The sequence below is a fragment of the Bombyx mandarina genome, chromosome 07 (genome assembly GCF_030267445.1).
Source record: "Bombyx mandarina strain Sakado chromosome 07, ASM3026744v2".
Lineage (NCBI taxonomy): Eukaryota > Metazoa > Arthropoda > Insecta > Lepidoptera > Bombycidae > Bombyx > Bombyx mandarina.
In genome coordinates this window covers 53873-81681 of record NC_143214.1, presented here as the reverse complement: position 1 = coordinate 81681, position 27809 = coordinate 53873, and the positions used below count along the sequence as shown (strand labels likewise).

The 27809-nt window shown below is 42.0% G+C and overlaps 1 protein-coding gene across 4 annotated transcripts in view; it reads right to left on the bottom strand.

Annotated features, from left to right (window-relative positions):
• LOC114250740 (uncharacterized) overlaps nucleotides 1-22787 on the bottom strand; it is a 32099-nt gene extending 9312 nt beyond the window's left edge. For 2 of the 4 annotated variants that reach the window (XM_028184729.2, XM_028184731.2), the window contains exon 1: nucleotides 22516-22657. The gene's annotated coding sequence lies outside the window, so the exon portion shown is untranslated. The other 2 variants (XM_028184730.2, XM_089728579.1) reach the window with 2 other exon arrangements.
• Between the last annotated feature and the right edge of the window lie 5022 nt (nucleotides 22788-27809).

Below are 27809 nucleotides of genomic sequence, written 5' to 3'. Positions count from 1 at the left end.
GTCTAAATATGTTTTGATGACATATTTTAAAGAGGTATTTATGATTAGTGTCATGATGAATAGATTCGGACCGAAAAATGGTGTCCGATATTTCGGATTCAAATATATTAAGTGTATAATCTATCTTTCGGATGAGGGCTCCATAATGAATTTAAATATATATAGATAATAGTTTTGGGGCATCGACTTTCTTGAGATCCTATAAAATATGTTTTAATTATTATTTTTGTATGTTTTAAGCATGATAAAATTAGAAATTTTATATAAGCAATCATATTAAATCGATATCAAAGTCAATAAATAATGTACAACCCAAAACAGACGGCCGAACTGACGTGACAATGACATTTGGCGCGCTAAACATGGCGGATTTTCGGCCTCATTAGACGGAGACGGAGACATTTACGTATATTCATGTTTCATTTTATGTACGCACTGAAATACTGTTATATTGTTTTCCTGCGAGTTAAAGTGCTGAGTAAGAACGAGATAGATATATGTTTATGTGTGTGCCTTCAAAATGGGTGCTATTTATATAAGCAATTGTACGTATAGAACAATATGTCGTGTCCCTACTATATAGGTCTATGATTATATTACAAAAATGACATTAGTCATATAAAAATCAATCAATCAATTTAATTGTAATTGATAGCGGCAGACGATTTCACCCACAATAAGTCAAGTTGAGTGACGAATAAATGTAATGTTAGTACGTTCAGTATGTACTATGTATGTAGGTACACACGCACACACACGCACACACACGCACACACACCCACACACACACACAGCCACGTCTCTATGTATTTAAACGTTAATTTGTAATTGAGTATGCAGGTTGCAGAGCGCTGGCGGTGGTTGTGCAACGCGCGGCCGCGGGGCACGTGCCCCCTGCTCTACGCTCAACTTCACTCAAGAACTGTGAACGCGCGTGCAGGTCGCGGGGGTCAGCTGGAATAGCGGTCCTTAAACTAATTGCTTGGCACAATCCAGCATAGGCGGGTCTGATCTACCACAATCTAATACATCGTTAATTACTCCTTTATTTTTCTAGATGTTTACATGACCTTCAGGCCCACCAGGTTTTAAGTGGTTCCCGGGGCCCGACATCGTCGATATCGTCATCAACAGAAAGACAAGAGAACGAAGTCTCATACGATCCCCTCCACTCCTCTCGCGACAGAAACAAGTGGAGGGTAGTCCCTGCATACCCCGCTTGCTGCTGTTGCCTCACTGTCTTTAACTGTGGAAGCGGTTCGATGTTCTTTGGTGTGCTTTATTGCCAGCGATGGTAGACACGCGATCCCATTCGAGGAGTAGTGCTTAGTATGCATATGGCTTCAGCTCGTTTACAGATAAAATAAAAATCTTGAAACTGTTTTTAGCAAATTACCAAGAAATCCAGTACGAATAAAGCCGTTCGATTACAAACGCAATAAAGTCGGCCGCCGCCGATAACGTGAACAACTTTCAGTTAAAGATACCTTATTAAGTAACTTATAAACCGTTCCAATATTTTATTTCTGTTGTCAATAATTACGAAATCGTGAAAATAAAACGTTAATTTTCATCGAAACGGCTCAAAGTCATTACTTTAAAATGTAGGTCAATGTGATCACTTTAGGTGCGATTCCGATTTGTAACTTGAACGCGACTCTTATTAAATATTAACATACAAACAGCGTTTTACCGCAGAGTTGTGAGTAATTCAGACTTGGATCAAGTAGATGATGTTGCAATCATCCAATCATCGATCATCGATCATCGATCATCGACCAGCACTCGTGCACAGGCCTCGCCGCACAAGCATGAGTGTGCGAATGACTACTTTTCATTTTTTCCTTTATCATTAGAGGACTTAGAACTGAATTTTATGTATAATAAATAACGCGCAGTACGGTAAGGCGGCTAATCGTTTTGTGTAATAAAGTAGAGCAGAGCCGCGGTTCTATCCGTTACACTTTTGTAATAAGTTTTTAGAAAGGCAAACATACTAAAGTATGATATATTTTAGAAAGCCCGTAGAGAAGCAAGGGCGTGTGGTGTACGCACATATCGCTACCGAAGCCGCTCTACTTTGCGTGCGGACTCCGCTCTGCTATTTGACAAATGCTGACCACCGATACAGCTGTGCTGCTGGTAGAGTATTTACTAGTATCTAGTGTAGTCTATGACTTGCTTGTCTGTTTAACTGTCAAATGCTAAGTGTGATATGAAAGTAATGATTATTAAATACGCATATTCGTGATTTCCCTATAAATAAGATTAAATGAAATTTACCAAATACAGCGGTTATTATGTAAACAGAGAGCTATCTATATACACTCGCACGTGGAGGCTGTCAAGTGAAGGCGGCGCGGTCGGTGGTCGCGGCTGCAGGACCATACTACTGTACTAGCGTCCTAGCGTCAGAGCATTTGCATAATCATCGTAATGGATATTTTTGGTATCACTTGTATTTCTCACGTATGTTCACTGACAAAATGAAAACATTAGTAGACGCTCAATGTGGAACCCATCAAATATGGTTAGGTTTGTCTTTTGTCCGCCTCTGTGAGTCTGCACGTAATCTAGTAGGTACGTACCGCTGGCAGTTTAATATACCCTCTCCTTATCACTAACTACTTTGTTACGTAAAGTGCGATGTTAAATGACCCTTCCACCCTCTCGACTCGGACGTAGCAGACTTGACAGGTGTCTGAATTAATTCTTATAAAGTATTATCGGCATTGATCAACTCGCATTTATTTTAATTAAACATTTGTTAATAGATTGTTATCATTGGCCTTCCTTACGTATCGTCGACCTGGTTATTTGCGACATGACGTAAAGATCTTGGTGGACGGTGTTGGGATTCATGGAAGTGCTAGCTAGTGCCCTTGCACATCAGTCGTTGTTCAGTTGTTCACATAGTTTTAAAGTAGCCCGATTCAGTGTCCTGAATTATGATGGATGAACCTTTATACGACACTAAAATATTTTAAGAAGTTCAATTCTGAATTGAGTTATCGTTACGTAATAAATCCTAGTTAAATGATAGATTGTATAGAAACTGCCCGCAATCTACTGAGAGTCGAGGTCAACCCACTTGGTCAACCACTTTAACTATTGGCCTTCTGAGACCGACCAGCGACCAGCCACCGACACGTTCTACGGCTGCTGTTGGACATTCAATACGGCTATTAAGATATTTTCGTTTTAAAATGACGGTGCCGACTCTGTGCGGTGTGTTCGCGTGAACCTTCAATGTTTTGAGTTTAATAAGTTAATTTTAATATTTACAATATTACAATTTAATTAAATCTCTAAAATACTTTGATGTACTATGGAAAGTATCCACGATATTGTAACGTGACTTGTATTGTGCTTACTTTGAATCAAAGGCGCCTGTGGAATAGCAAGAACACAAAGCTTTTATCGGAAAGTTGGATGGAAGTTTGATGTTGTTATTGGAAATTACTATTTTACAGAGATTTAGCTTAGATGAGAACATCAGCAAGCAGTTCCGAGTGTCGACAACAGCTCCGAAGAGGCAGGTCGACATGTCGAGACAGACGCGGAATATACTTGCTGTTACCATTGTACCGTTTGTTTGATCTAATTTATGTATCTGTTTTGATTTCAAATAATATTTTTGATTTTTTTAATAAAATTCAACGTCGTTGCTAAATATTAAACAAAAAATTTGCCATATTTCTTGACTACCGCGATAGAGTCCGGCGGACAGTCCGGTGGCATTCACTCAACTGTCCAATAATTTACTTAATAAATTTAGATGTCGCAATTAATTTCGCAAAGCAACAAGTGCAGAGTGTCAGAGAACAAATCGGCGTAACCTCGGCGTGAGGCCAACGTTTGCCAAATCAAATGCAATCTCTCTATGTACGTTTGGTAAGCTGGCTTCCTTTGCGAACGGACGGACGGACGGACGTTCAACTGGATCGATCTCACTTGTTATTAATAACATAATAACTGGATTAAACACTTAACTGCGGTTGTACGGCATTAATTGCTAACGATAATTGCGTTGCAGCTTTTATATTTCGTATTCCGGAAGTTATAAATTTTCCAAATATTGGTAACCATATTATTATGGTAGTAGTAGCAGCAATAGTATAATTAAAATTACGTTCAGTGTGCTGAAACCTTAGCAGTATTGAAATAACGACTACCTTGCCTTGTGAATAAAAGCATACGACTTTTTTGGTTCAGATACAAAAAGGGTGGTAATCGCTCCCCGATGGCCCACCTGGCGCTGGTAGACGCGCCATCTCAATATCAAGCTCACATCACCAATTGCAGTGATCGGTTGTTGAGCACTGTCGTAGGCTTAGAGCAACTGTTACTGCCAAGGCTCTGTGCTGTTAGAGAACTGTAAAGCATCCGAGGTGCAGCTGTTGTCGCGCGACACTAAGCCGAAACCTAAAAATCGTTTTAATTATGTGTAGCGCTCGGGAGCACCGACGGCCCGGGGAGTGCTACTACTACTACTACTACAACTAAACGTGACAAATGAAACAAAATAACAACAATCTACCGCAATCTAAATAACCGACATGTTCACTGTCACGTGTCTGCATGTGTATGTAGTGTGGTCGACCGACCCACCAGCTTCAAGTGGTCGCGGCGTAAAGGATCAGACGCCCGGGGTCCTGGTATCGACCGTTGCGACTAGCATGTGCCCGCGCTCACATCCCGCAGGCGAGAGCTAATCGATCATTTTAATGCCATATGTACTCAACAGATGCACACGCACACACACACACACACACACACATATGTACACATGGCACTGAGCTTGCCGAGGGACGTTTACATAATAATATTATAAGTTCTGTCTCAGCGTGAAATCAACGTGATTTAATAAATAAAAAATGAATTTCTCAATTTCTTTTGTACACAATTGTATATTTTACGAGGACACGACCTCACATGACTTCGGATACAATACATTCAAATTAAACACCCGTGTTCAACCATATTTAAATAAGACCTTTGAACTGTTTGTCATCCTCAGAGATTCATGTTCATATTTGCTTCACAATAGTGACTCGTACAAACGACATTCTCAAAGAGATTTCCTTCTATTGAGGTGCACGTAGGATACACCTCGAGCGTCGTCGTGTGAGGACAGCGCTGTACCGCGGCGAGGTCGCCGCTGCAGCGACACGAGAGAGCCAGTGCTTCTAGCGTCCTGAATGATTGGTAAACGCCAACAAGTCTTGAGCATCCATGAACACATGTCACGTCGAGAACACGTGTCTAACAAGGTGCGGGCCCGGTACCCTAATCGCTCTCAGCCTCAGACGTATGATATAACTTAAATACAAATTGTTTACAAATGGCTTCCTTGGTGTTTGGGGAGTAGTTCGCGGTCACACACTGACATCCTTCATGTAAAGAAGTTGGAATTTACGGTAATCAGGGGCAGTCACGCTGCATCTACGACTTCTGGTAACCACTTCACAATAGATTATTTACCTATTGACCCATCAACTCAATAGATTAATATATTAAAATATAATATAACTAGCTGACCCGGCAAACGTTGTTTTGCCATATATAAGATTTCTAGGGAATTTCTAGTGTAGAAAAAAAGAAATAACAAAACCTCATTCAACCACATAATGCCTCACTATAACAAAAAAAATTTTTTTTCAATAAATAAAAAAAATGTGTTAGGGGGTGGACAAACCTTATCACTTAGGGGTATGAAAAATAGATAGTAGCCGTAGAGTAAGACAGGAGACTGGCTTCGTCCTCATCCCTACTACGTGATGTTTGCGAGATGAGTGGTGACACCTGGCGGGGATAACTGATCGATTGATAGTTGATCAGTAGTCGACCGGCGAGGGCGGGAGATCAAATCAAATTTAAAAAAAATCATAATTAAAGGAACTTGAAATTATAAACTCTGAATAAGAATTTATCGTACTACAATTATAATATTTGATTGCCATCTTGTAACCTTATTGCGGATCTGTGCATAGAATAAAAAAAATTAAAATCGGGATGGAAAAATAGGGGTTGATCGTATAAGAGTCAAAATTGAGAGTAATATAATTTTTTTATTTTAAGTCATGACAAAATAAATAAAAAATTCTTACCAAAAAAATTAAGTTTATAATAAAAAAATAAAAAATAGGGGTTAATCATAGAGTGATGAAATATTGAGAGTAACGTCAGATTTTTTATTTTAATTCATGACAAAATAAAAATGAAAATTTTGCCAAAAAAATTAAAGTTTATAATTAACAAATAAAAAATAGGGGTTGATCGTAGAGGGGTGAAAAATTCAGAGTAATATGATTTTTTTAATTCTAAGTCATGACAAAATAAAAACAAAATTCTTGCAAAAAAGAATTAAAGTTTTTAATTAACAAATAAAAAACAAGGGTTGATCGTAGAGAGATGAAAATTTAGGGTTGTATGTATTTTTGTATGTTGTATCATAAAAAAATACAAACAAAAATTGTTGTCTAAAAAATAAAAAATAAAAATTTTGGGGTGGACCACCCTTAACATTTAGGGGGATGAAAAATGGATGTTCTTCGATTCTCCGCCCTGGCCAATATGCACGCTAAGATTCACGAAAATAGATCAAGCCGTTTTGGAGGAGTTCAATCACGCACACCGTGACACGAGAATTTTATATATTAGATAACAATAACAATATTAATAGAGACATGAAAGTGTCACGTAATTCTCTCCGGTTTAGTTCGGTACCGCTTGGAAGAGACTACGACTACAAAGAAACGAACATTATGAAATAAAATGGAGGATAAATTGAATCAGATTATTGCATTTGATTAGTGAGGATACTAAACACATATGAATGTGTCGTCACTGTCACTGTCACTGTCCGTGCAGGACTCGCTGATCAAAACAGTGTTCCGCTATATGTAGCACACACTACACGGACCACACGGACCACACGCTGTAGCGAAGCTGCGACTTTGAAATCCTCGTGTTGAAATAAAATTTATAAAAACAGTCTTATTTTATCTTATGATGCGTTTATTTCTTAATGGCTTTACGTGAATTCGAACACAGAGAAACAAGAAGCACGCTCGGAAGAACTGTGCCACTCCGCATCATGCAACGGCGCACGCGAACGAGAAACGTACAAAGTATCTCCAACGAAGACATAACATTTAAAATAATTACAAAGTGACCACACTCATAACATTAGGAATGTAAGATCCGCGCATTGTCCGCGTGTTGCTTGCACATTGTTCGCACATTGTCAACACCGCTAGGTGCTCATCTGCGTACACTTCCGCGTCTTATGACGCGCACGCTGCGAGCCCGGCCAGGCAATACTACTAGTTACACGTGCACTCTTATTGGCTCTCTAAAAAAATATGCAATACTAAAATTTCTCCAATCTAGATTTTAATTAGAGTAGATTCGAGACCCGGTGATATATAAGTTTCTAAAACAACCACGGAACAAGCAACCAACGGGCAGCTGTCTGGCGGACTCTGTAGGCCCTCGTAGCGTAGCGTAGTGGCGTAGTGTCTGGGCGCCGAGCACTGCCCGCCGTGTGAGGCAGCTCTATGACACTACGTAGCGGCTGTCCCGAGCCGACCCACCGCGTACGTATACGAGCGCTGAGTAGGAAATAATAAGGACTACAGTAACTTTAAATTATATCGGTAGGTATATGGGGCAGCAGTTTCATAATTTTTAAACAAAAACCCAACATAATGGATCGCGCGATTAGACACTCGCAGAACGTGCGGAATGCGCGAGCGGTTTATGTGCATTGTGTCGCAACCAATGCGCGCAATTTACGACAACGTGTCGCAACCTTACGTGTCGAACACTACTTGGATTTAATTTTCGGAAGAACGTCGTTTACGAAACAGAAACATAATGAAGATCGCGCGATGAACCCATTTGGACCCATTATATCTCCATCAACGAGATTTTCGATTAGGATACGAATCCGAAATAAAACATAAGAACTTAAACTCGAAAGTAATCGCTGATCGGAGCCTGTGCTAATGTCTACTTGTGTTTTGACGAAATTCATTGCCAACTCTTATTATAGAGGCAACTAGTTCCCTTACGAAACTGCACGGTAACGACTCGTTGCATAGGTTTGTACATACTCAAACAGTATTACTGCATTATGTGCACGGGGGTGAGGGGTGAGGGGCGGGGGGGGGGGGGGGGGAGAGGGGCGAGCGGGAACAGAGCATGCGAATATTGGACATCAACAATCTTTAACTGAAATCTTACTTGGAGAATATCAAGGGCGTTGAATGCGGGACTTCATTTATAAGGAAATCAAACACAGTAAGGGAAATATAAATAAAACGGCTCTTTGCCATTTTATGACCGGACTAATTACTATGACTAAATTAACAACGCATGTAATTATACAGCTTCAGATGTGAAAAATAATAAAACAAACACAATAGCATTCTAGTTGTGGGAATGTGTTGTGTTACAATGTACTACAAATTGTATCGAATTATCTCATGATTAAGATTACGAGTGTTCGCGTTTATTGAGTTTATGATCTGTTTGTTTGCCGACGCTTGACGTTAGGGCTGTCACACGCCATACGTTAAACGTGTTTGTTTAGAAACGGTCACTTTCGACCATTTGCTTGATTCCGGGATATATTTACCAGAATTGACTGTTGATTTGGCAACCATGGACATGCGAGGTTGTGTTACAGCAAGTGGCCCACACAACGAGCAACCTCCGGCGAGGGAGTGGGCGAGCAAGTGTCGCAGCGCGGCGAGGGGAACGGGCGTGAGCATTTGTGTCAGAAACTAGTTGTATACGTGACCGCGCTCGTGAACATTAACTTCCTTTATGAGCACACCGACGTTTAACTGTCTTTCAAATACGTGTTAGCCTAAAAGCAAACAAAAGCTTACCATGAAAACCTTAATAAATTAAATAGTTCAGTGAGTTTATTGGAACTAGTATGTCTACAACTCCGCACGAATACTCATAATAGTAACATGGGAGTAGAAATCTTTGCATAGCCTTCTGAGTTAGGTAAGGTACGGGTGACTTCGATTTGAGTCGTCACCATTTTTGTTTAGTTTTATTGCTTAGATGGATGGACGAGCTCACAGCGCACCTGGTATTAAGTGGTTGCCGGAGCCCATAGACGTCTACAACGTAAATGCGACACCCACCTTGAGATATAAGTTCTAAGGTCTCACTCTAGTTACAACGGCTGCCCCACCCTTCAAACCGAAACGCATTACTGCTTCACGACAGAAATAGGCGAGGTGGTGGTACCCACCCTCGCGGACTCACAAGAGGACCTACCGCCAGTAAGTATATAATATATATTTTATTATACCTTGATTGTGAAGGTTGCTCGCTCAACACACAACGAGTGTTACTTAGGTCAATCAATAATCTGTCTGCGGAGTAGTCACACAGTAACATTTACCCTCTACACTAGAAGACTGTTAGAAGTGGAGAGCCACCAGTCGTCACGGCTGTATCTGATCTAGTTGCTTGTGCCGTATTGCGTCTGGTAGTCGATAGCACTGCAGTATTAGTGCACAACATAGAACTTTCAAACAAAAGACATCAACGCGTTACACATTATACTCTTGTACCCAGTATCTTACGTCAACAAAGCCTACCTATTGAGTTATGTGTTTACATTTAAGTGTTTTTCTTAATCGCATTACTAATGACATTAATACTTGAAGTATTATCTCAAAATAGTACACACGTAGTCTGAAATGTCACTGTTCTATGAACTCTATTTGAAATTTTCTGTTTATTTCAAATATCTACTTTCATATAAAATATAAGATGAAGTGAAGTGTATCGGTGTCACGACCCCAAACCGCAGGTTTCATGGCCACAGCTGCATTTATTCGCAAAATTCATGGCCACAAGTAATTTTTAATACGACCTTTATTTAACAATTAAATTTTTGGGACATTTCAAAACAACTGCTTATTATTTGAAATATCACTCAGACATGACATAAATTTTTTGACAAAAAATAATAAACATAAGCAATCTCAGATAGTTTTGTTTTAAAATATCGAGTTCCCTCCTAGAGAGAGGTTTACAACTCTCCTCGCAGAGATCAGTACAGAGAGTGAGTGTAGATGCGACCAGGTGACACACGGACACATCGTCCTCTTCTACTAAATGCATTACATACTTTATGGCGCCGACTCTCGCGAGCCCTTAGTGGGTCATCGGGAGTCGCCCAGGTCCGGCTGACCTCAAGCACGCAATGGACGTGTCGGTCTCTGGTGTCGCACAGTGGCGCGTGTCCCGACGAGGGGGGACCGGGGCTCTCCCTCGCACGCTCACTACCCCTACACAACAGGTCGTTATTGTTATTTTTAGGGAACTCGTGTCCTAGTTTGTAGTGACACAGTCAAGAGAAATAAAGCTACGTACTTATGTACATACACATGTATGTTGTGGTTTGAATATCTGATGAAGTGAGAGTGAATGCGCGGCGCGTGCGTTGTGACGTCACGTCAGCGCGCTCCGAGCGGCCCGGCCATCGAGAGGGAGAGTGCTCACGACCTGCACTACTTCGATATTATATAAGGAGCCGCGAGAACTACTTCACGAGGAAGAAAGGAATATCATAGGATCAGTGACGCAAGAACAAGATATTTATAACAGGTTGCCGGTTCAAGCGTGAACACCTGTGAACACACTTCACGCTAACTATAAATACTATTGATTGTAAAAATTGCAAGCAACGAGCTAACTAGCACGTGCCCGACTCCGAACCGCGTTTGTTTGCAAGTGATCCACCGCCACTGAGCCAACAAAACAGTTTTGCTATCGAGAGTTTTAAATTGACAATAATGCACTTTGTGGTCATTGTTTCATAACTGAACCAGCATCTGGTTTAATAAAAGTGATAATAAACTTTGTGTTGAGTCATTCTGTGATATGAAACATAATTGTTATAGTCTGTGGAATTGTAATGTAAATGCGTTTTTTTTAAAGTAATAGCGTTATTTAATAAAGAGGTTTGTATTTCATTAGAGCTGTGCGGGCGGCATCGAGTGTGACGTCACGCGTGCCGCCCCCCCGCCCCCCCCGCCTGTGTATCGATGTCAGTGTGCTAGAGCGGCGACTACTTGCACTTTCTATCGACGCACACACCGACACACAGACACACACACGGACGCTGGCTCGCAACGCGCCCTCTTACCACACTCTTATATAACTTAGATATTGAACGATATTAAAGAAATTATTTATTGTATGCGAGTAGGATGTAGGACAAGTAGTGCTTAATTGTTTTTTGTGCGCAGCTACAAGAAACAAAGCTCATTAGCACCCCCAGCTCCCAGTGCTTCGTTCAATGAAAAAGCATTATCTGAGTTGAACTTCACGGGCGCCGCCAGCCCCGTCCGCGCACCCTCTCATAAAACAATAGACATGATGGTATTGCTTATTAGCACTTTAAATCATGTACAGGATTGATTTGAAAAATCCAACAGACTACCCACGAATTCGCGTGAATGCTAGATTATCAAAAAGACTATCTTTGACGTTGAGAATTACTGAACTAATTTAAATTAGTAGTAAAATGTAATGTTCAAAGTAATCACCCCAGGACGTGGTAAGTGGTGAGCGGTAAGTATGTCGCGTGTCGTAATCGTTTCGCTCCAACGACTCTATGTCACTCTCGGCGCCGACTTTACCGCAACCCGGATAATGTGAAAGTCTTATCATCACTTATAACATTAGTTAACAAAAAATTCTCAGTAAAGCCTTTTTCGGCTTTGGTTAACAAGTACATGCAGGACCATGATCACATATAACTCTAACTAATATTATTCTTAAGAAGTGAGCTCGAGTCTCCGCGCAGCCGGGACACGGCACGGCGGCGGGCGCCACGGTGCAAAGCCGGCTGTAATTGCCCAGAGTTATCATTTCGTGTTTTATAGTAAATAATTACGAAGCAACTACGGTCAATTGTCTAAAAACAACGGACTTAGAAAACTACTTGATTGCAATACGTTAAACACACAGAAGGCCGACATTTTTATGGCAAACAATTATAAATTAGTACAGAAACGTTCCGATTGCGAACCGCCCGGAGCGCAGGAAACTGAATATTATAAAACGAACAAGTGAGCGCGTTATGTAAATGAGAGGGGGCGCGGGGGGCGCGGGGGGAGCGGGGTGCGCGGGGTGCGCGGGGAGCTGCGGGGAGCTGCCCGCTGTCGTAACGTTGTAACGTTAACTGTTCTCGCTAACCGGTTCCCTTTCAGATCGTGCCGATATGTATGTAAGTGTCGCATTCAATTCCACTCAAATATTTATGTAATCGCGGTAATTTACTTATTTGCTAAATTTGACGAAACTGTAGCGGAAGCCGTCACAGACTTAGAAGAGAACCAGTAATAATGTCGAGCCGCGCTGACGGCATCTATCGGACAAGTCCTCACACGAGCTCCCAACAAGAACGTTCGGACCCGCGCCGGTGCGAGCGGCGTCGCGCGCTCTGCTGAAGATATTCTCTTCGTAGTTCGCGTGTACAAAATGACAACTGTCACCGCGGCGCATCCGCATTGTTAGAATGCTGGTACGGCGTACAGTTTCAGATGACGACCTGTGCGAGTACGCACATAGCGCGTAGTAAACAGGAGTCGGTCTCAAGGTCATGGCCCGTGAGGTCCACTGGCCTGCTGCTGCTCCCTTCGTGTGCTCTTGTTAGAAACCGCTCTGGTCATATTTGAATTGTATTCATTACTTGTGACGTAATACTTAATGGTTTGTCATTTCATAGATTTCATTACATGTATTACGACCGGAGTAAAACTTTGCCTCTTTCTTTTACTTTGATATTTTCCGGTGTGATTTTTTAATCAACTTGACTTCGTTGCTCATCCCTGCTCGTCACACGTGAAGTGTCCATGGGACCTACAGACGTCACAGTACAGATTCCGCTTACGGGATCGACAACATTTTTCTCAAGTTCCAAACAGGCACACTTGACTACTTGGTACCAGAAACAGACCGTAGGGTGCGTATTGCGGAAGATGCGAAGTTCCGTGCGGGGTCACAATCCGTTCCGCCTGCTGTTTCAGCAAAAGCAACTAGTTAGTAGGCGGCGGGCGTGACGCGCGTCGCTCGTGAGGCCGTCCGCACACGTGACCCTGTACACGGTCCATGGGGGTTCGATGTCACTTGATTACATACCTTGTGCCACTACATTTTAAGTCCACTTGAATCTTGATCACACAAGAATGTACCCTTGTTGCCTTATTAAGATGTATGAAGTAGTCGTCGAGTCCTGAGTGTGAGGTGGACAGACGGAGTACTGTTTGTTGAAATGCCGAGAGCGGCCAGGGCGGGCTGCGTCCGAAATTCTATCAAAACTATTCTTATCCAAATTTGGTTTTACAAAATGTTTTTATAATAGAGTTTTATTGTTCCTTATCGTGGCAATAATTGTTTTTTGCTTTGATTCCTACTACTATCCACCTTGCGGTCTGTGTTTCAAGTGTATCGCAATAGGGCCAATAATATTTTTGTTAGTTTGATTTTTACTACCCGACGCGGTTCATTCTTCGTGACCACGAGTTTCGGGTTGGAAGCCTGCAGGATCTGAATTTGGATGGTACCTGTCCGACCATTGAACCGCGATACCGACGCCACGGGTGCGCGACAACATCGCGGACGTCTCGCCTGTTGTGTCACACACGTCAACAATGCTATTTTACAAATATATTCGTTCCAAACATGTAAAACGCCATGAACACGCTGTCGTTATGTCATTGGATATAATGCTAAGTGAAAGTGTAAGCATTATTCGATCGGGCTGATGTGTGCGAATGTAACACGCGAGAGTGTGTCACCCGGTGACCGGTGACCGCCGAGCGTGAGACCACTCCCTTATACGACCGTTTACCACAGATTGCTTTGGAATGTATAATGTTTGCGATGTATCCGATTAGCGTCAGAAGGGTGATGTCGCGAGTATTTTAAAGATTTATAAATCAATCAGCTCCAGTAGTGCTGGTAGTACTAGCATTACTTCAAACTATTTTTGAAAAATCATTAGTGCTCAAGTACAAGACTCCTACAGTTTACTTGCACAATTTAATATTACCGATTATTACACAATACTTTTATTTTTATATTGTCGGGGCGCCCTGCGTAGCGCATGCAGGTTTTTGTTTTGCAATCAATATTTAATCGAAATATTTTATTTATTTGGAACGATTGCACGGCAATAATAAATATCATACCGCGGCTTCTCAGAAAAGACACATCATTTATTTGCCAATAGGTATTCGTTACCGACCGAAATTGGTCATCACATTAACACAGTGTACACACCTCAGCAGGTCAACTCTTGTTTAAAGCACACTTTCATAAAGCGCCCAACATTATGCTGTAACGTGTTTACGCAACTGAATCTATTCCATGCATTCATATCAAACGTTAAGGCGCAGTCGACCTACTCTATGATCAATTCTCTGTGTCGCAATTGTATGTCGAATGAGAAATAATATTCATAATATAGCATTTATGAAAGTTAACACTACTCTGCATGTTACATGTGGGTAATTATCGATACTGCATATGGTTCTGATTTTTAGTAAGTTTTGCTTGTTTCTGTCCATAGCTATGTATCTATGTATGTATGTAGATCTGAACCTACTAGGTATATGCTATATAATAATTATAAATGCAAAAGTGAGTTTGATTGTATTACTATGTTTCGCTTTCACTTCTTAATTACTTAATCGATTGTCATGAAATTTTGCAAATTGTTAGGGATGCAGAAAAGCACATTTTATAATAAAAGTACTATTAAGTACTATGTATCAAGGAATATAATATAAATATTTACAGGCGAAGTCGCGTGTAGTAACTATGGCATATTTAAGCATGTAGTACAACAAATACTCGCCCGAGCTGGAACAGCAGGAATATTCCCTCAGGCTACCAGCAATTAGGTACGGAAAAAGTAAACAGTATATTTAGCAGACCGATGTAGTAGAGAGTTCTGAAATATTATATTTCCTACAAGTTAGGTTATTTGATAAAATAAAAATATGTTCCTAGAGACGGACGCGCAGGTGAACCCTTGACGCGGATGTTAATGGAGCTATTAGATAAGTTAGTAGACTTCCGCTGGTGATAACGGGCCACCGAAAGGTCTTGCAGAGAGGCGGAGTCAGCGCTAGTGAAGTCAACTAATTTGATAGAATTATTTTTCTGAGAGAACGATGAGCACCACCGGCTCCGTGACACCGGCAGGTCGAGGGCACGACGTGCTCTCAACTATCGCAAAGTTCCAGAATGGAGTTAATTCTAAAGTCACCTACCTGATGATCGAACATGGGTCTGTCTCAACTCTGAAAGTGCATCGCGACTCAAGTATCAGTAGTGAGCGTGCACTCGAGGGACGGAGACGACCGCCCGGCCGCCGCCGCCGGCGACACTGACACGGCGCAAGTTCACGGTCGGGCCGAGCCCGCAACCACATGTTATTGTGCTCTCTGAGCTCGACCGTCAGACTGTCTCACAAACAATACATTGTGCTTTGCGCTTCGACAATAGAGCTCATTTTAGAAAGTTATTTAGGCATTCGCGTGGGCCACTAGGGTCAAGGATGTGCGCGGTGGAAATTAATTGTGTGATTCGCGAAATTATATCAAGACTACGATAGGCTGAGGACCTGAGCTGGAGCCAGGGGTCCGCGGCGGGGTTCTATCGTCCGGTACAGAACACTTCTATGTTTAGAGAAAGTAATTTGACAATAGTGAATTGTTCAATGGCTGGCCGTTGTTCCGCAAGCTGCGGTCGAGTGTGTCACGCGATTAGGAAATAAATCAGCAATAATTGTCCGCTTTATCGAAATCAATTTATAAAGCCTTGGTTTTATGTTCCCACGCGCGTTCAATTAAATTATAAAATGAAAACCGTAATATGTTGCAATAAATTGCTTAAGATCGGAAGTAACGTCCTCCACTACGCTACACGTAACCTTGACGGTTACTGTTCGATTGCTGTTCACCGTCGGCGCAACACTTGCCACCACTCGACTACATTTAGACTTGCCATAAAAAAACCTTACGAAGGAAACATAGTTTTTTCCCAATTTTTATTCTATCACATGTAATAATGATTCCTGCAAAAAGGGTTCCTCCTTCCGTGCCTCGTGTTCCTCAGTGCTCAGGGTCGTGACCCTTACGGTGCACTTTTGTTAGGACTATGTTAGGTTAGGTTAGGTTATTTTGTACAAGCACCTGCTTTAAAAAAAGCCGAACCGACGTTATCTGCATTGGATAGTATTGAGCAATCCTTTGAAGACTGTAGTCGGCTATCCATCGTAACACACACCGTCGCCACAGGGGATACTAGCCATTCCCAGCGCTACAGAATGTTCTAGGAGCTTGAAATGACCATGGCGCTCAGAGCGCGGCGTGCATCATCTCTGAAGCATATCAAACGGACGAGGACCGGCGCCAGACGACGGACTGTCTTCGCTCTGGTGAAGTCGGGAAAGTTTGTGTCTAGCCACGGTTGTGTGGACAGAGTTTTGTTGAAAGAACCATTCCTGGTTTTGGAACTACATTCGGATATTACAAAACTATCCAGCAAACTTTGGCGCGAAAAGTACGAAAACACAATGAAATATATGTGATAGGTTTCAAATTTAAATGCGATATTATTCTTTTAGAATTACCGTAACAGTATTTTGGCCCAGCTTTGTCGTATCAATTAGGATATAAAACTACCTTTTCCTTACAATGTGAACAATGTCGAAAGCAGGTGACGGTGTGGCTAATTATTTGTGCTTATATGTAGGTAGGTAGGCTATATTGCGCCACACTGCCCCGCGCACACCTAACACTCCCTATTTACATAGCGACTAAAAGGTAATAATATATGTATGTATTTATATGTAATTTGTATGAACCCTAATTTAAAGAAATTAAAGAAATAATAGAAATTAAAGTAGTCTGATAGTTGAATGTTTAAAGCTGGAATTATGACTAGCGCGTCACGATAACTTATTACATTACGTCTACAAGACGTTAAAGTTATTGCAATGTTTTTTTAATTTACTCCAGTGGGTCGGCTATTTTCATATTAATTTTGTTATTGTCCTTCAATTCAAACTAATGGTCGTATTTCCGCGTTCAAATATCACATACTGAGTTACGATATACACGGTGAAGCAATTGAATACCTAATATAACTATGTACTTTATATTTATTTAATTAACCGGCTAGTTTAATATGAAATAATAAAGAATGTAAGGTTCTATATGCATACGAAATATGTACAAGGCCGCGTCCGCAACCTCTACGTCAATCTAATTAATTACATTTATGTTTAAGTAGCGACACGTGCTGTCACATTAACTCGAAGGTCGCGGGCGGACCGGACCGGACCGGACCGGACCGGGCGGACTGTAGCGGTGCTCGGTGGGAGAGAGAGACGTGACCGACTACCCTGAACATTAATGATCTCAAATAGAAATGAGGAACCGAAATTTGCAGCGTAGCGTGCTGGTGAAGTGAGGATCGTGAGATGACGCGGAGGGTGTAGCGCGGAGGCTTCACGCGCACTCGCTCGGTGCCAGCGCGGATCGTCACCATCCAATCCACTATATTAAGGAGAGTTTTAAATTCTCTTTAGCTTATATTGGTTATTCACATTGACGTCGCTATTGACATGTTCATCGTTCATGCCAAAGAGACTGTAGATATATAGTTATATATGTTCATAGTGGTATATGTGCAGTATGCAGTTGAGTGACGTGTCAGTGAGGTCCCGCGTGCACGTGACCCCGTGCGGCCTCACGAGCGGCGAGCTCTGTGCGGGAGGAGCACTCCCAGCCTCGCCTGGTCCGTGCCAGCCATGCGCACAGAGACCAGCGGCGGGTTTGTTTTGTTTGTTGGTTAGCACGTAGTATGCAAACAGCATTCAACTCAACTAAATACACACATTGACATTATGTCGCACTTGTTGTTTACATGTACACACGCAACGACGCGTGGACGAGCCCCAGTACCCGCGCAGGACTGAGCTTGCTGGAAGATCCCGCCCTTATGCGTACTGTATGTAATATTATAGTACTTTAAAGGGAAGCTTTTGTAGATGGAGGTAATGTTATATCATTAATTCTTCAGGATCCTTATTTTTAGATGCCTTACTCTTTGGCAGCTGTTTAATAGGACGGAGACCTTTCATGACTGAGATTCTCGATAAAATCAGTCACTACGAAGTTTTGGCGCAAAGCTAAGTGTGCGCGTTTAAGTCTTTATTAGCACCATTTGTAGCTTTGCCCCGCTTGTAAGTATTTCGTACAGCAGTGATGTCAGTACCCGGTCAGATACAGAACATGAGCCGTTAAGGAAACACTCACATTTAAAGTTGGCATGACCCCGACACACTGACATATGAAGCCGACACACTGTCGTGTGTTCTCGGCGGTGCAGACATGCGCCGCGCCGCCCTAACCACGCTCTACTAACTGTCAGTGATGATTTGATTGAGCTGGACCCACCCTTGTACAGTATCCGTTAATAAGTCTGCTAGTTGTATGAACATTAACTTGTTTAGTTAAACTCACACCAGAAAGTTCATAATAATATGACGCTTTATTTTCGTCAAGTTACTTGAAGTTTCGGGAAGTGCATCAAACATGATTTCCGCGTTAGTCAATGTGGCCGGTTAACTCGGGTGAGCAGAATGATATTTTAATGATTTAGGCCTGGTAGTTCCGCCGTACCGCGGAGACTGACGTCGTTGGTCGTCGACTATCGCCTCGACGACCCGTCGGTCGGGCGTCCTCGGGGTGGCGCCGCGTGTCTGGTTGTAGTGTTGACCGCGGGAACCCCCCTACTCTGAACGGGTTCTGACCCCGGACGGAGATCGGACGTCGGGTGTAAGAGTGCAGGGGAGTCGTTTAGTGGGTGGGCCCTAAAATCCTTGGGCCCGCGATCTGCTCTCAACATCTGCAGATCGTTGAGTCTCACATACCCCGCGCGCCCCTTAGGCGCGGGGACCTCGTAGGAGGTTCGGCCCCCGGCCCGAGAAAGAAAAAAAAAAAAAAAAGGGTGAGCAGAATGAGGGAGACTATGAGATGGGCGGTTGGCTCACACGTTGGCTCAGTTACTTGTGCAACTACGAGCACGGGTTCGGTCGAACGTTGACAAACATTGGACCAACGCCGACGGTTATCGAAACTTTCCCCCCGAGGTCGCGGGGTCAACGACCCGCCTGCCGAGTGCCGACCAGCTCTTGCGAAAACCTCTCAACACCACCACCGACAGCTTTGTGAACAACTCTTTATACGACTTCAACTTAAATTTATTTCAAGAAATTTTATTAAATATTTATAATTTTCATTATGAATCAGATGCTTCTCGTAGTGAAGTGATCATTTCACCACAACACCTTCATGAACGCTTTGTGCAATTCGTGTGGTTCGTTCAGCAGGTGCACGCCCGGACTGACCGCCCCGTCCGCGCAGCACACCCGCAACTCAACACGTTTTTGCACAAGACTTCATGGAAATGTTGATTGCATGCGTCTAGTCGGTCACAGCCGAGGGCGCCCGACCCTACATGTACTGCTGAAATCTACTGTCTACAATATTTTATTTTAATTGCTAATGTACAAATAATTTCATTTACATATTACTTTGTTGCAAGAAGCTACTAACTGCCTCTTGCACAAATAACGCTCTTTCAATTTAATAACATAGTTTTACATTTAATACAGAAATAAGTTTTGTATGCTGACCTTAAATTAGTGTATTTTAGGGTATGTTTATGACAGGTACATACAAGTATACGATACTACAGTACCTGTTTGAATTTGAAGACAAATAGGTTTTTGGTGAGACTATGATTTACATAGCGAGCGAAGTGCACACTAACAGATACATTTAGCTACTACTTTGTACTTTCAGAACGTGCACTCGACTTGGGACTATTCATTTGATTCAGTAGACGATAATGAAAATTTGTGGTCTTGAAATAATCATGACCGATCTTGATTATGTGAGTACTGCAGCGTGTTCCACTTCATCTTAACGTGTGATGAAGTAATCTCGCGAAGGACGAGGACTTTATGGAGCCGTGACGAGGAAACAGAAACAGAACCGGGTCACGTCTAGTCTGGCCCGCGTCCGAACACGTGCATGTCCACCGTACACGGCACCTGGGTTGTTGCGAACTCCGACGGTGCTCTGTACTGCCACATCCACAACTCAGGTACCTACGTATACTGGGCAAGCCAACACTCATGAGCGGCACGCTACACGTGGCTCATACAGCACGGCAGCAACATAGGGCCGGGACTCTCTTCTACAACTCACACATTCCTGTCATATCATGTCACATGTATTGTATGTGTTGCATGTGTTAATTAGCGCACGTCATACGATTCATTGAAGTTCCTGACGTTGTCGGCGCGACGTGAATCCGGCGTTAGGTCCGAGTTTCGATCGAGGGAGGGTGCGCGGGGCCTGCATACGAAGCAGTAACAGATATGGACTGTACCTACTATATTACACCGCAGTACGAGTACACCCGGAGCTATGTTTGGATTCATTAGCTGAGAACACTACGCACGTATCAAGTGAAATGATTTTAAGTCATAATAGTTGGTGAGTAGATATCGACTGGAGGCTAGCGGAGTGCGTGCCACCTGCGAGCGACGTACTGTCACCGACGGCCCTTCGCGTGTCCGTGGCGGCATGCGCCATGGATAGCAATGTTGACGTTTTAAGGTTTTAGCGTATCCAAAGCAGATAATCATTATTGAAAGAAATATGATTATTTTGAAGGTTAACGTCAACGATGACGTCACACTACGACACTTGTACTGAATAATTATACAAGTCAACATTCAGCCAGTAATGTTAACCGAATGTAGGTTCGCTGTTGGATACCGCCGCGCGTGATCACGCTCGGAAACTAAAGAATACGTCACTAACGAATTGAACATATCAACGTTCGCGCCCGAAGCACTCCTTCACACCCCTCCGCCTGTATTCATTTTATTAAACGTGCGTTGCTGTCCGGTCCGGTATTTTATTTCCAGTATCTCAATTTTGGAATTTTTTTAATAACAAGGTGTTACGGAAAATAGAATAAATATTAGTGTTTGAAAAACAATTAAGTTTATCGCTTTCATTTCTCAATGTCGTGCTGTGCATAATCTAAATTTGTCATGCTGATCAATAAATAGTATTTCGGCTGAGTTCGGCTGATGGGGGGTGAAGGGGGGCGGGGGCGGGGGCGGCTCGGCGCGGTCAGGTGACAGCCTTGACCACAAGTTCAGTTCGAGATCTGTCACTTGCCGTGAACTGAATATAGAACAGCGTCAAAACTAAATGTCAAATAGAACTACATATCTTAATCGAATGGACTTTAGTGAGTTTGTAGTGCTATTACGTAATGGTAGTTACGCTATGTACGCTACATCGAGAGGTGACACGATATTTGGTTTAAGCGACATTTCGCTTAATACGCGACATTTATCTTTGTAATAACGTCCGTTTTATTTGACGTCAGCATCAACAGTTCGATGTTTTTAATTTGAACTTTAATTAAGTTTACATACTCCATTCAAATAGCTGAAAAAGTTTTTTTTCTTATGAAAGTTTTCCCAAATTTTAAACTTTAAATGGCTCTCTTGTAAAATTTCGAAAATGTCGCTTAAACCCAATAGCCTTGTACCCTTCGATATATACATATGTATGTATATATACTGTACTGTACTATACATAATTTGATATGTTCAGAAATACAACAAATTAAAAGTTCAATTCAAATTCAAATTCAACGCATTCCTTTAAATGAAAATTATTAATACATAATACTATTATACTGTAGACGTTATCACTTGAAAGCAAAATGAAATGTCCTCAGTGACTCTATCAACAAATAGGATATAGTATGAACAAAGATACATTTGAGCTGTAACATAACGCGTGCGTGTGTGTGTGCACGTGCACGGATACGTAGCGACGGACGAAGGGAGCACACAGGGCTCGCGCTACTGAACTAAACATCTTTAAAAATACATATAATAAAAATGTACATTAGTGCACAGAGAGTGCGTTCAATAAAATATTCAGTTGTAATATTATGAGTGTGTGTATGTGCGTGTGCGTATGGGTACAGCAGATGTCACATCGGGGTCGGTAAAGGTCAAATTTTTAACAACTAAGGCGTGATTCTAATAATGTTGATAACGAACAAGCGTCTACAGGAAGCTGGTCGCTTCGTGCGTCACATGTCCCGGTCAGCACGTCATCAAACTATCGCGAATATATCGTATTATATACTTCACAGAGAATACTGAACGACAATAATTACACACACCTAGAGAGCGGACACGAGCCGAAGGCGACACTGAAGCGAACTGTATCGGCGTTGCGATTGTAGTTACGTTGTAATTAAAGTTACGCAGGAGCAGAGTTTGGCGCGCTCGTGTAGTGTCCGAGCGCCGATAGTGACATCTGCCGGTGGGTGGGCGCGGTACGTTACCGTGGAGGGCGGCAGGCACGTGGACGCGTGTGACAGCCGTGAGCGCGCTACTCGGAATGAGGCTGAGCGCGCTCGCCGCCGCCGAGTACTCGCCTCCCTCTCCGCCGCGCCGCGCCCCTCACCGCGCCCCGCACATCCTAACACTCACCCCGGATTTCCCGCGGAGTTTCCCAGCGCTGCGGCGAACTGAACTCTGCAGCCGTGCACCGAATGTGTGTCCGGTCGCCACGGGACCGAGCTATAAGTAGAGGCGACTGAACGCGACTCGACGCTACTGGACACGACTGGGCGCGAGGACTGCCCTCAGCCAATGTTTACAGTCGGAAAAACAGGGATTGCGATTTATTCTGAATAATAACAAACTCAAAGTCATTATCATAATTTTAATGGTTTTAGCGATGAATAATATAATATTTTGGAGCAGATTGAATATACGGTGATTGTTAAAATCATAGAATTTAATTCCCAGTCTCATGTTGCTGCGAACATTAAACATTCCTTATGTGTGACGGAATCCGACATATCTAACTATTGTAGCGTATATTTTGATTGAAACGCGCCTAACAAATAGCCCCAGTGTTTGTTTTATGTCATAAAGTAATTGTTGTCCGTCTAATGTACGTGGTATAAGTGTCTACATAGGTATATTTATACATTGTTTTGCGTTGCAGTACAGAGAACGCCTTGACTTAAAAACTTATTGCCAATTATTAAATATAACCGTGAATCGAGTCAACTGGGCCAGTAGGTTAGCTCCTCGATTGGTCACAGTTTCTACTCAAAACACCACCGGATTCTATTTAACTATGTCTAATTAGCGAAACAGACAAACAAACAACAAATCTAAATAACATACAACTTAACACCGTTTTATCCCTCAAAGCTTTCGTTGTAAATTGTGCACGCAGCGTCATATAAAGCACGACGAAGGGATGGCGGCGGTCGGACTCAATGCTACACTGAGAAAGACTCTTTGCTCTACGTCGCTCTCATCCGTGTATTGGCAACGCTCCATCTCTAGACGATGCGGAGCTAGTCAGCAAATTTTTGCCGCAGCAGGATCCTTAAGATGGTTGTGCAATTTTCTCCCTATGGCCACCGAAACTCCGGTTTGAACACACATACAATTGAAGCCATAACCTCACATCTCAAGATGTTTCAGGTCCGGTCATCGCTGGTCGTGTAGCCAGTACTAACATAAAACGCCGAGGTCAGCCGACGACGACGCGATCTCACTGGAGCTCACTAAATAAACTTGGAGTATTCAAGCTCTCTGTTTGAGTCTGTTGAGATATTTGGCTTACGAAAATATGAGCACTTGCCAGTTTCGCCCCAGTCCGTCTCCGGCGCGCGGCGTGCGCGTCCACCTCCGCTCATACTCCTTCGATTCTTGACGCTGTGACGAAGCGAGCGCATTCGACGGGGTCGATGTGAGTTCCTTTACAGTGCAGGACATTCGCTTGCAGGACTGCCGTTCAATTTAACCAACGAAATATTAAAATCCTTCAAAAGACTGATAGATGAACATTATTTATCCGATTACTTGTCAGCTTCATTATGTTACGATAAAATATCTGATTATTGTAGCTTTTGTGTATTGCATTGAGTCATGGATACTTGAAATAAAAACATTATTATTATTATTATTGAGGCTAAGTATTAATGAAAAATGTTAGTTTGCTTATAAATGTACTAATTTTTTTTCATGTGTAAAATAATGATAATATCATCAAGTTATTGAAGTAATTTTTCAAATCGTAAGGACGATTGTGTTCAAAGACAAGATTTGCGTCTTGCTGATTGTTTTTAATTTTTTTTTGTTTCTATGCTTTTGTTTCTCTAGTGTTTTTAATTTGTTTATATTGGTGAGAACCTTTAATTGGCTTTTTGTTTCTATTATTTGTTATATTATTATACTTTGTTAGTTGGCTGTTGGTTCTCCTTGTATTAAATAAATAAATAAAATAAATAAAGGACTTTTGACCAAAGGTACGATTGTTTTGAAACTGGATCAAAAGACAGTTTCCGTCAAAAAGGCTCGACCTCGACAAATTGTTTCACAAGAGGAAATGGTTGCGTCCCTCTCCCACACCCGTCGAGTGTTGTATTCGTCTGTCGACGATCTCTTAGTGACGTCACTCTGTATTACATCCGGCGCGACATTTCTCAGTCACGTTTGACAGCACTTTTACTTTTACGTTTCAGATCAGTTCATCGGATAGTTACGATCGATTTCTGACTTACTTACTTGTTAAACGTCCATTGATAATAATTATATCCTTTAGAAACCTTTAATAGCTACCGAAAAGTTCTTAATCTGAATAGACGCTAGTTAACTGAATACGGTCCATGTTTTCTTTATAAAATATATCCGACCGACAATTAAACAACAACAACAACAACACAAACCGCAAGTAATGGCCATTTCAACGAGCGGTCGTTCTCTGAAGTTGTAAAAAAGAGATTGTTAGATGTGTGTTCTCATTCTTTGTACAATTACATAAGTCCAATAATAATATGATTCGATTAAGTAATTATTGAGACATGTAGACTCCAGGAGTGGTCTCTGTGTGTGCTGTTAGGCGCGGTGTGCACGCGGCACGGGACAGCGCGCCCAGACACACGCGCAGCACTATACCTGGTCTGTCCTGGGGGAGCGGGACCGTCGCTCGCACCCGCCTCTGTACCTACCCACATACACATGCGTACTTTAGTAGTCAGTTGAAGCGCTTTCCGTGGACGGTGGCGCTTTATATGGCATATAATATGACGTCGACTTGGATTATTTTTATAAGACTGTCTACACCAACTCCTTTGTCTACCTCTAACTTATGTTGACAAATACAAGCTTTAAGCATAGTTGTACCTTTTGTTTCTCTTACAGCATTAAAAACTATAATCTATATATAATGTCTATGTATCTACTTCATAAATTTACGAGTAAGTCAAATTCACAAAGACTTTTTTATATAATATTATTTTATGCTTTTTTATTATTTTATATTATTTTATTTATCTGTATGACTGATCTTCAGCCTAAGTACGATATATCAGAGAAGTTTTGTGCTTTTTGATTTGCCAAATACTTACGTGTATTAATAACGTGATTGTACTTACAATATTTACAACGTTTCAACATCATCTACAAGCTACGAAGCTCACGATACTGTGATATGTACTTACCGAGCGAAAATTAATTAGATCATTTAAAATAAAGTAGAAAGAGCATTTGGTAGAATGTTCTGTACACAGGACACCCAGGATACGAATATTGTTATATTGTGAAGAATAAGCAAACTGTCTCCAAGCAACAAGAGATGCCACGAGATAGGACAGTGTCAGAGAGATATGTTACAGATCACAGTATCTCTAGGTCTCAGCCAGAAAACCCACCTCGATCCACCACTAGTCCTATTGAACCTCATATTTCGTAACAACTTTGAATATATTTTAGAACTGGTGGCATATTGAAGGCTCCCCCCTCGGATGGGTACCACCATCCTGGTGCCTGGTACTTCACCTAGCCGGGATTGCCGAATCGTCTGCGGCCGCGTTGCCAATAGTTGCAACACAAGATTAAAGTATTACTAAGAGATTGATTATATGTTACTACACTCGAGTTTCGGTCGTAATACTTAATTGGGCCCCAACATCTGTCGATCCATGATGCGCGGCGCATTCACCGCAGCCGCTGAAACTCGCAGAGGTCACAAGTACATCACTTATGTAATGTTCAATTATTACTAACAAATTTTGTTTATGTTACGGAAGCTTGTGATTTAATTATTTTAAAATTGTTGCACAAGTAGCATGTTGACTCAAACGTGCCAAAGTCAGGATTAATGGATGTTGTTATTGTCATGTTAGTGTCGGCGGATACGAGCGGGGCTGACTGTTCACTGTTCAGAACGGTCAACTATTGTTGTGTACGTGTTTATTACTGGTGGTAGGACTTCGCGTGAGTCCGCACGGGTGGGTACCACCACCCTGCCTATTTCTGCGGTGAAGCAGTAATGCGTTTCGGTTTGAAGGGTGGGGCAGCCGTTGTAACTATACTGAGACCTTAGAACTTGTATCTCAAGGTGGGTGGCGCATTGACGTTGTAGACGTCTTTGGGCTCCAGTAACCAGGTGGACTGTGAGCTCATCCACCCATCTAAGCAATAAAAAAAACGTTCAAATCGTATGGATTGGACGTTTAGAAGATTGGACGATTGGATGTAGTTCGCCAAATTTTAAAATTGGGCTCAGCATCTCTCTATGATCTTCTTTCCTCTCTATGATATTATAAAAAGTATGTGTTCTACGTAAGCTCATCTGAAGGCTTTTCCTCCTCCTTCAAACTACTCAAAAACTCAAACGACAATTTTGAAATTCACGTCCGTTCTCCTCAAGTATTACCAAATTTACTGGATATTTAATTGCATTATTATATTATTTTATTACAATACTAACCATATAACATACTAAATGCAACGTAATTGGTTCGCACCTTCAAGTTATGTGTGTGTTGCTCAATACGCGCGAACGAACCTTTATATAGCTATTAACGCGAAGCTCATAAAAATTCATGGTTAGTGTCATAAATAACAAACGGCTCAGAATACGTTTCTATTCACTTCGTTTTGACTATATACCTAAATATCGCAGTGCTGAAAGCGTTATGTAGAGACTGGTTGCGACAGGAAAGGGTCGCGTCGACTCTACTAACTCGTCGACGATTCTCCCCGCCTTGGTCCTTGCTCGCGGAATATTCCTAAAATGTAAATAACAAACGAACAATTATCATAATGACGACAATGACGACAATGACGACAATGACGACAATGATGAGAATGACGAGTGACTAGTTCAGTCAGTTTCCATAAAGTACATACTTTGCAACCACATCAGCACATTGTGTTGTAAACGAATTTTCACGGTTTTGGACAAATCTATTGTGATCTGTTCTAATGAAGAATTAGTAAGATTTAATAATGATCGTGCGTAAGGTTGCAAAGTGGTTACTTACACCTTATTGTGTCTTCCACAAGACAGGAGCTAGTTGCGCGGACGGAACGAATAAAGCACGGCGCCAATTAGGAGTAGTCAGGAACGTGCGTTGTTAACAACGGTTGACGAAGCTCAGGTACTGCCCCAACATCCTGTTTACAAGCATCAGACTGACCATCTGATGATGCAGCTAAAATATTCTCGACTTCACTCTAATTCCTCCCTCCGGCAATGGCCAGTGAGTAATGACTCACAGTGCACTCTGGTTATCGTGAACTGCTTAACCGCAGGCGAACCGAGAGC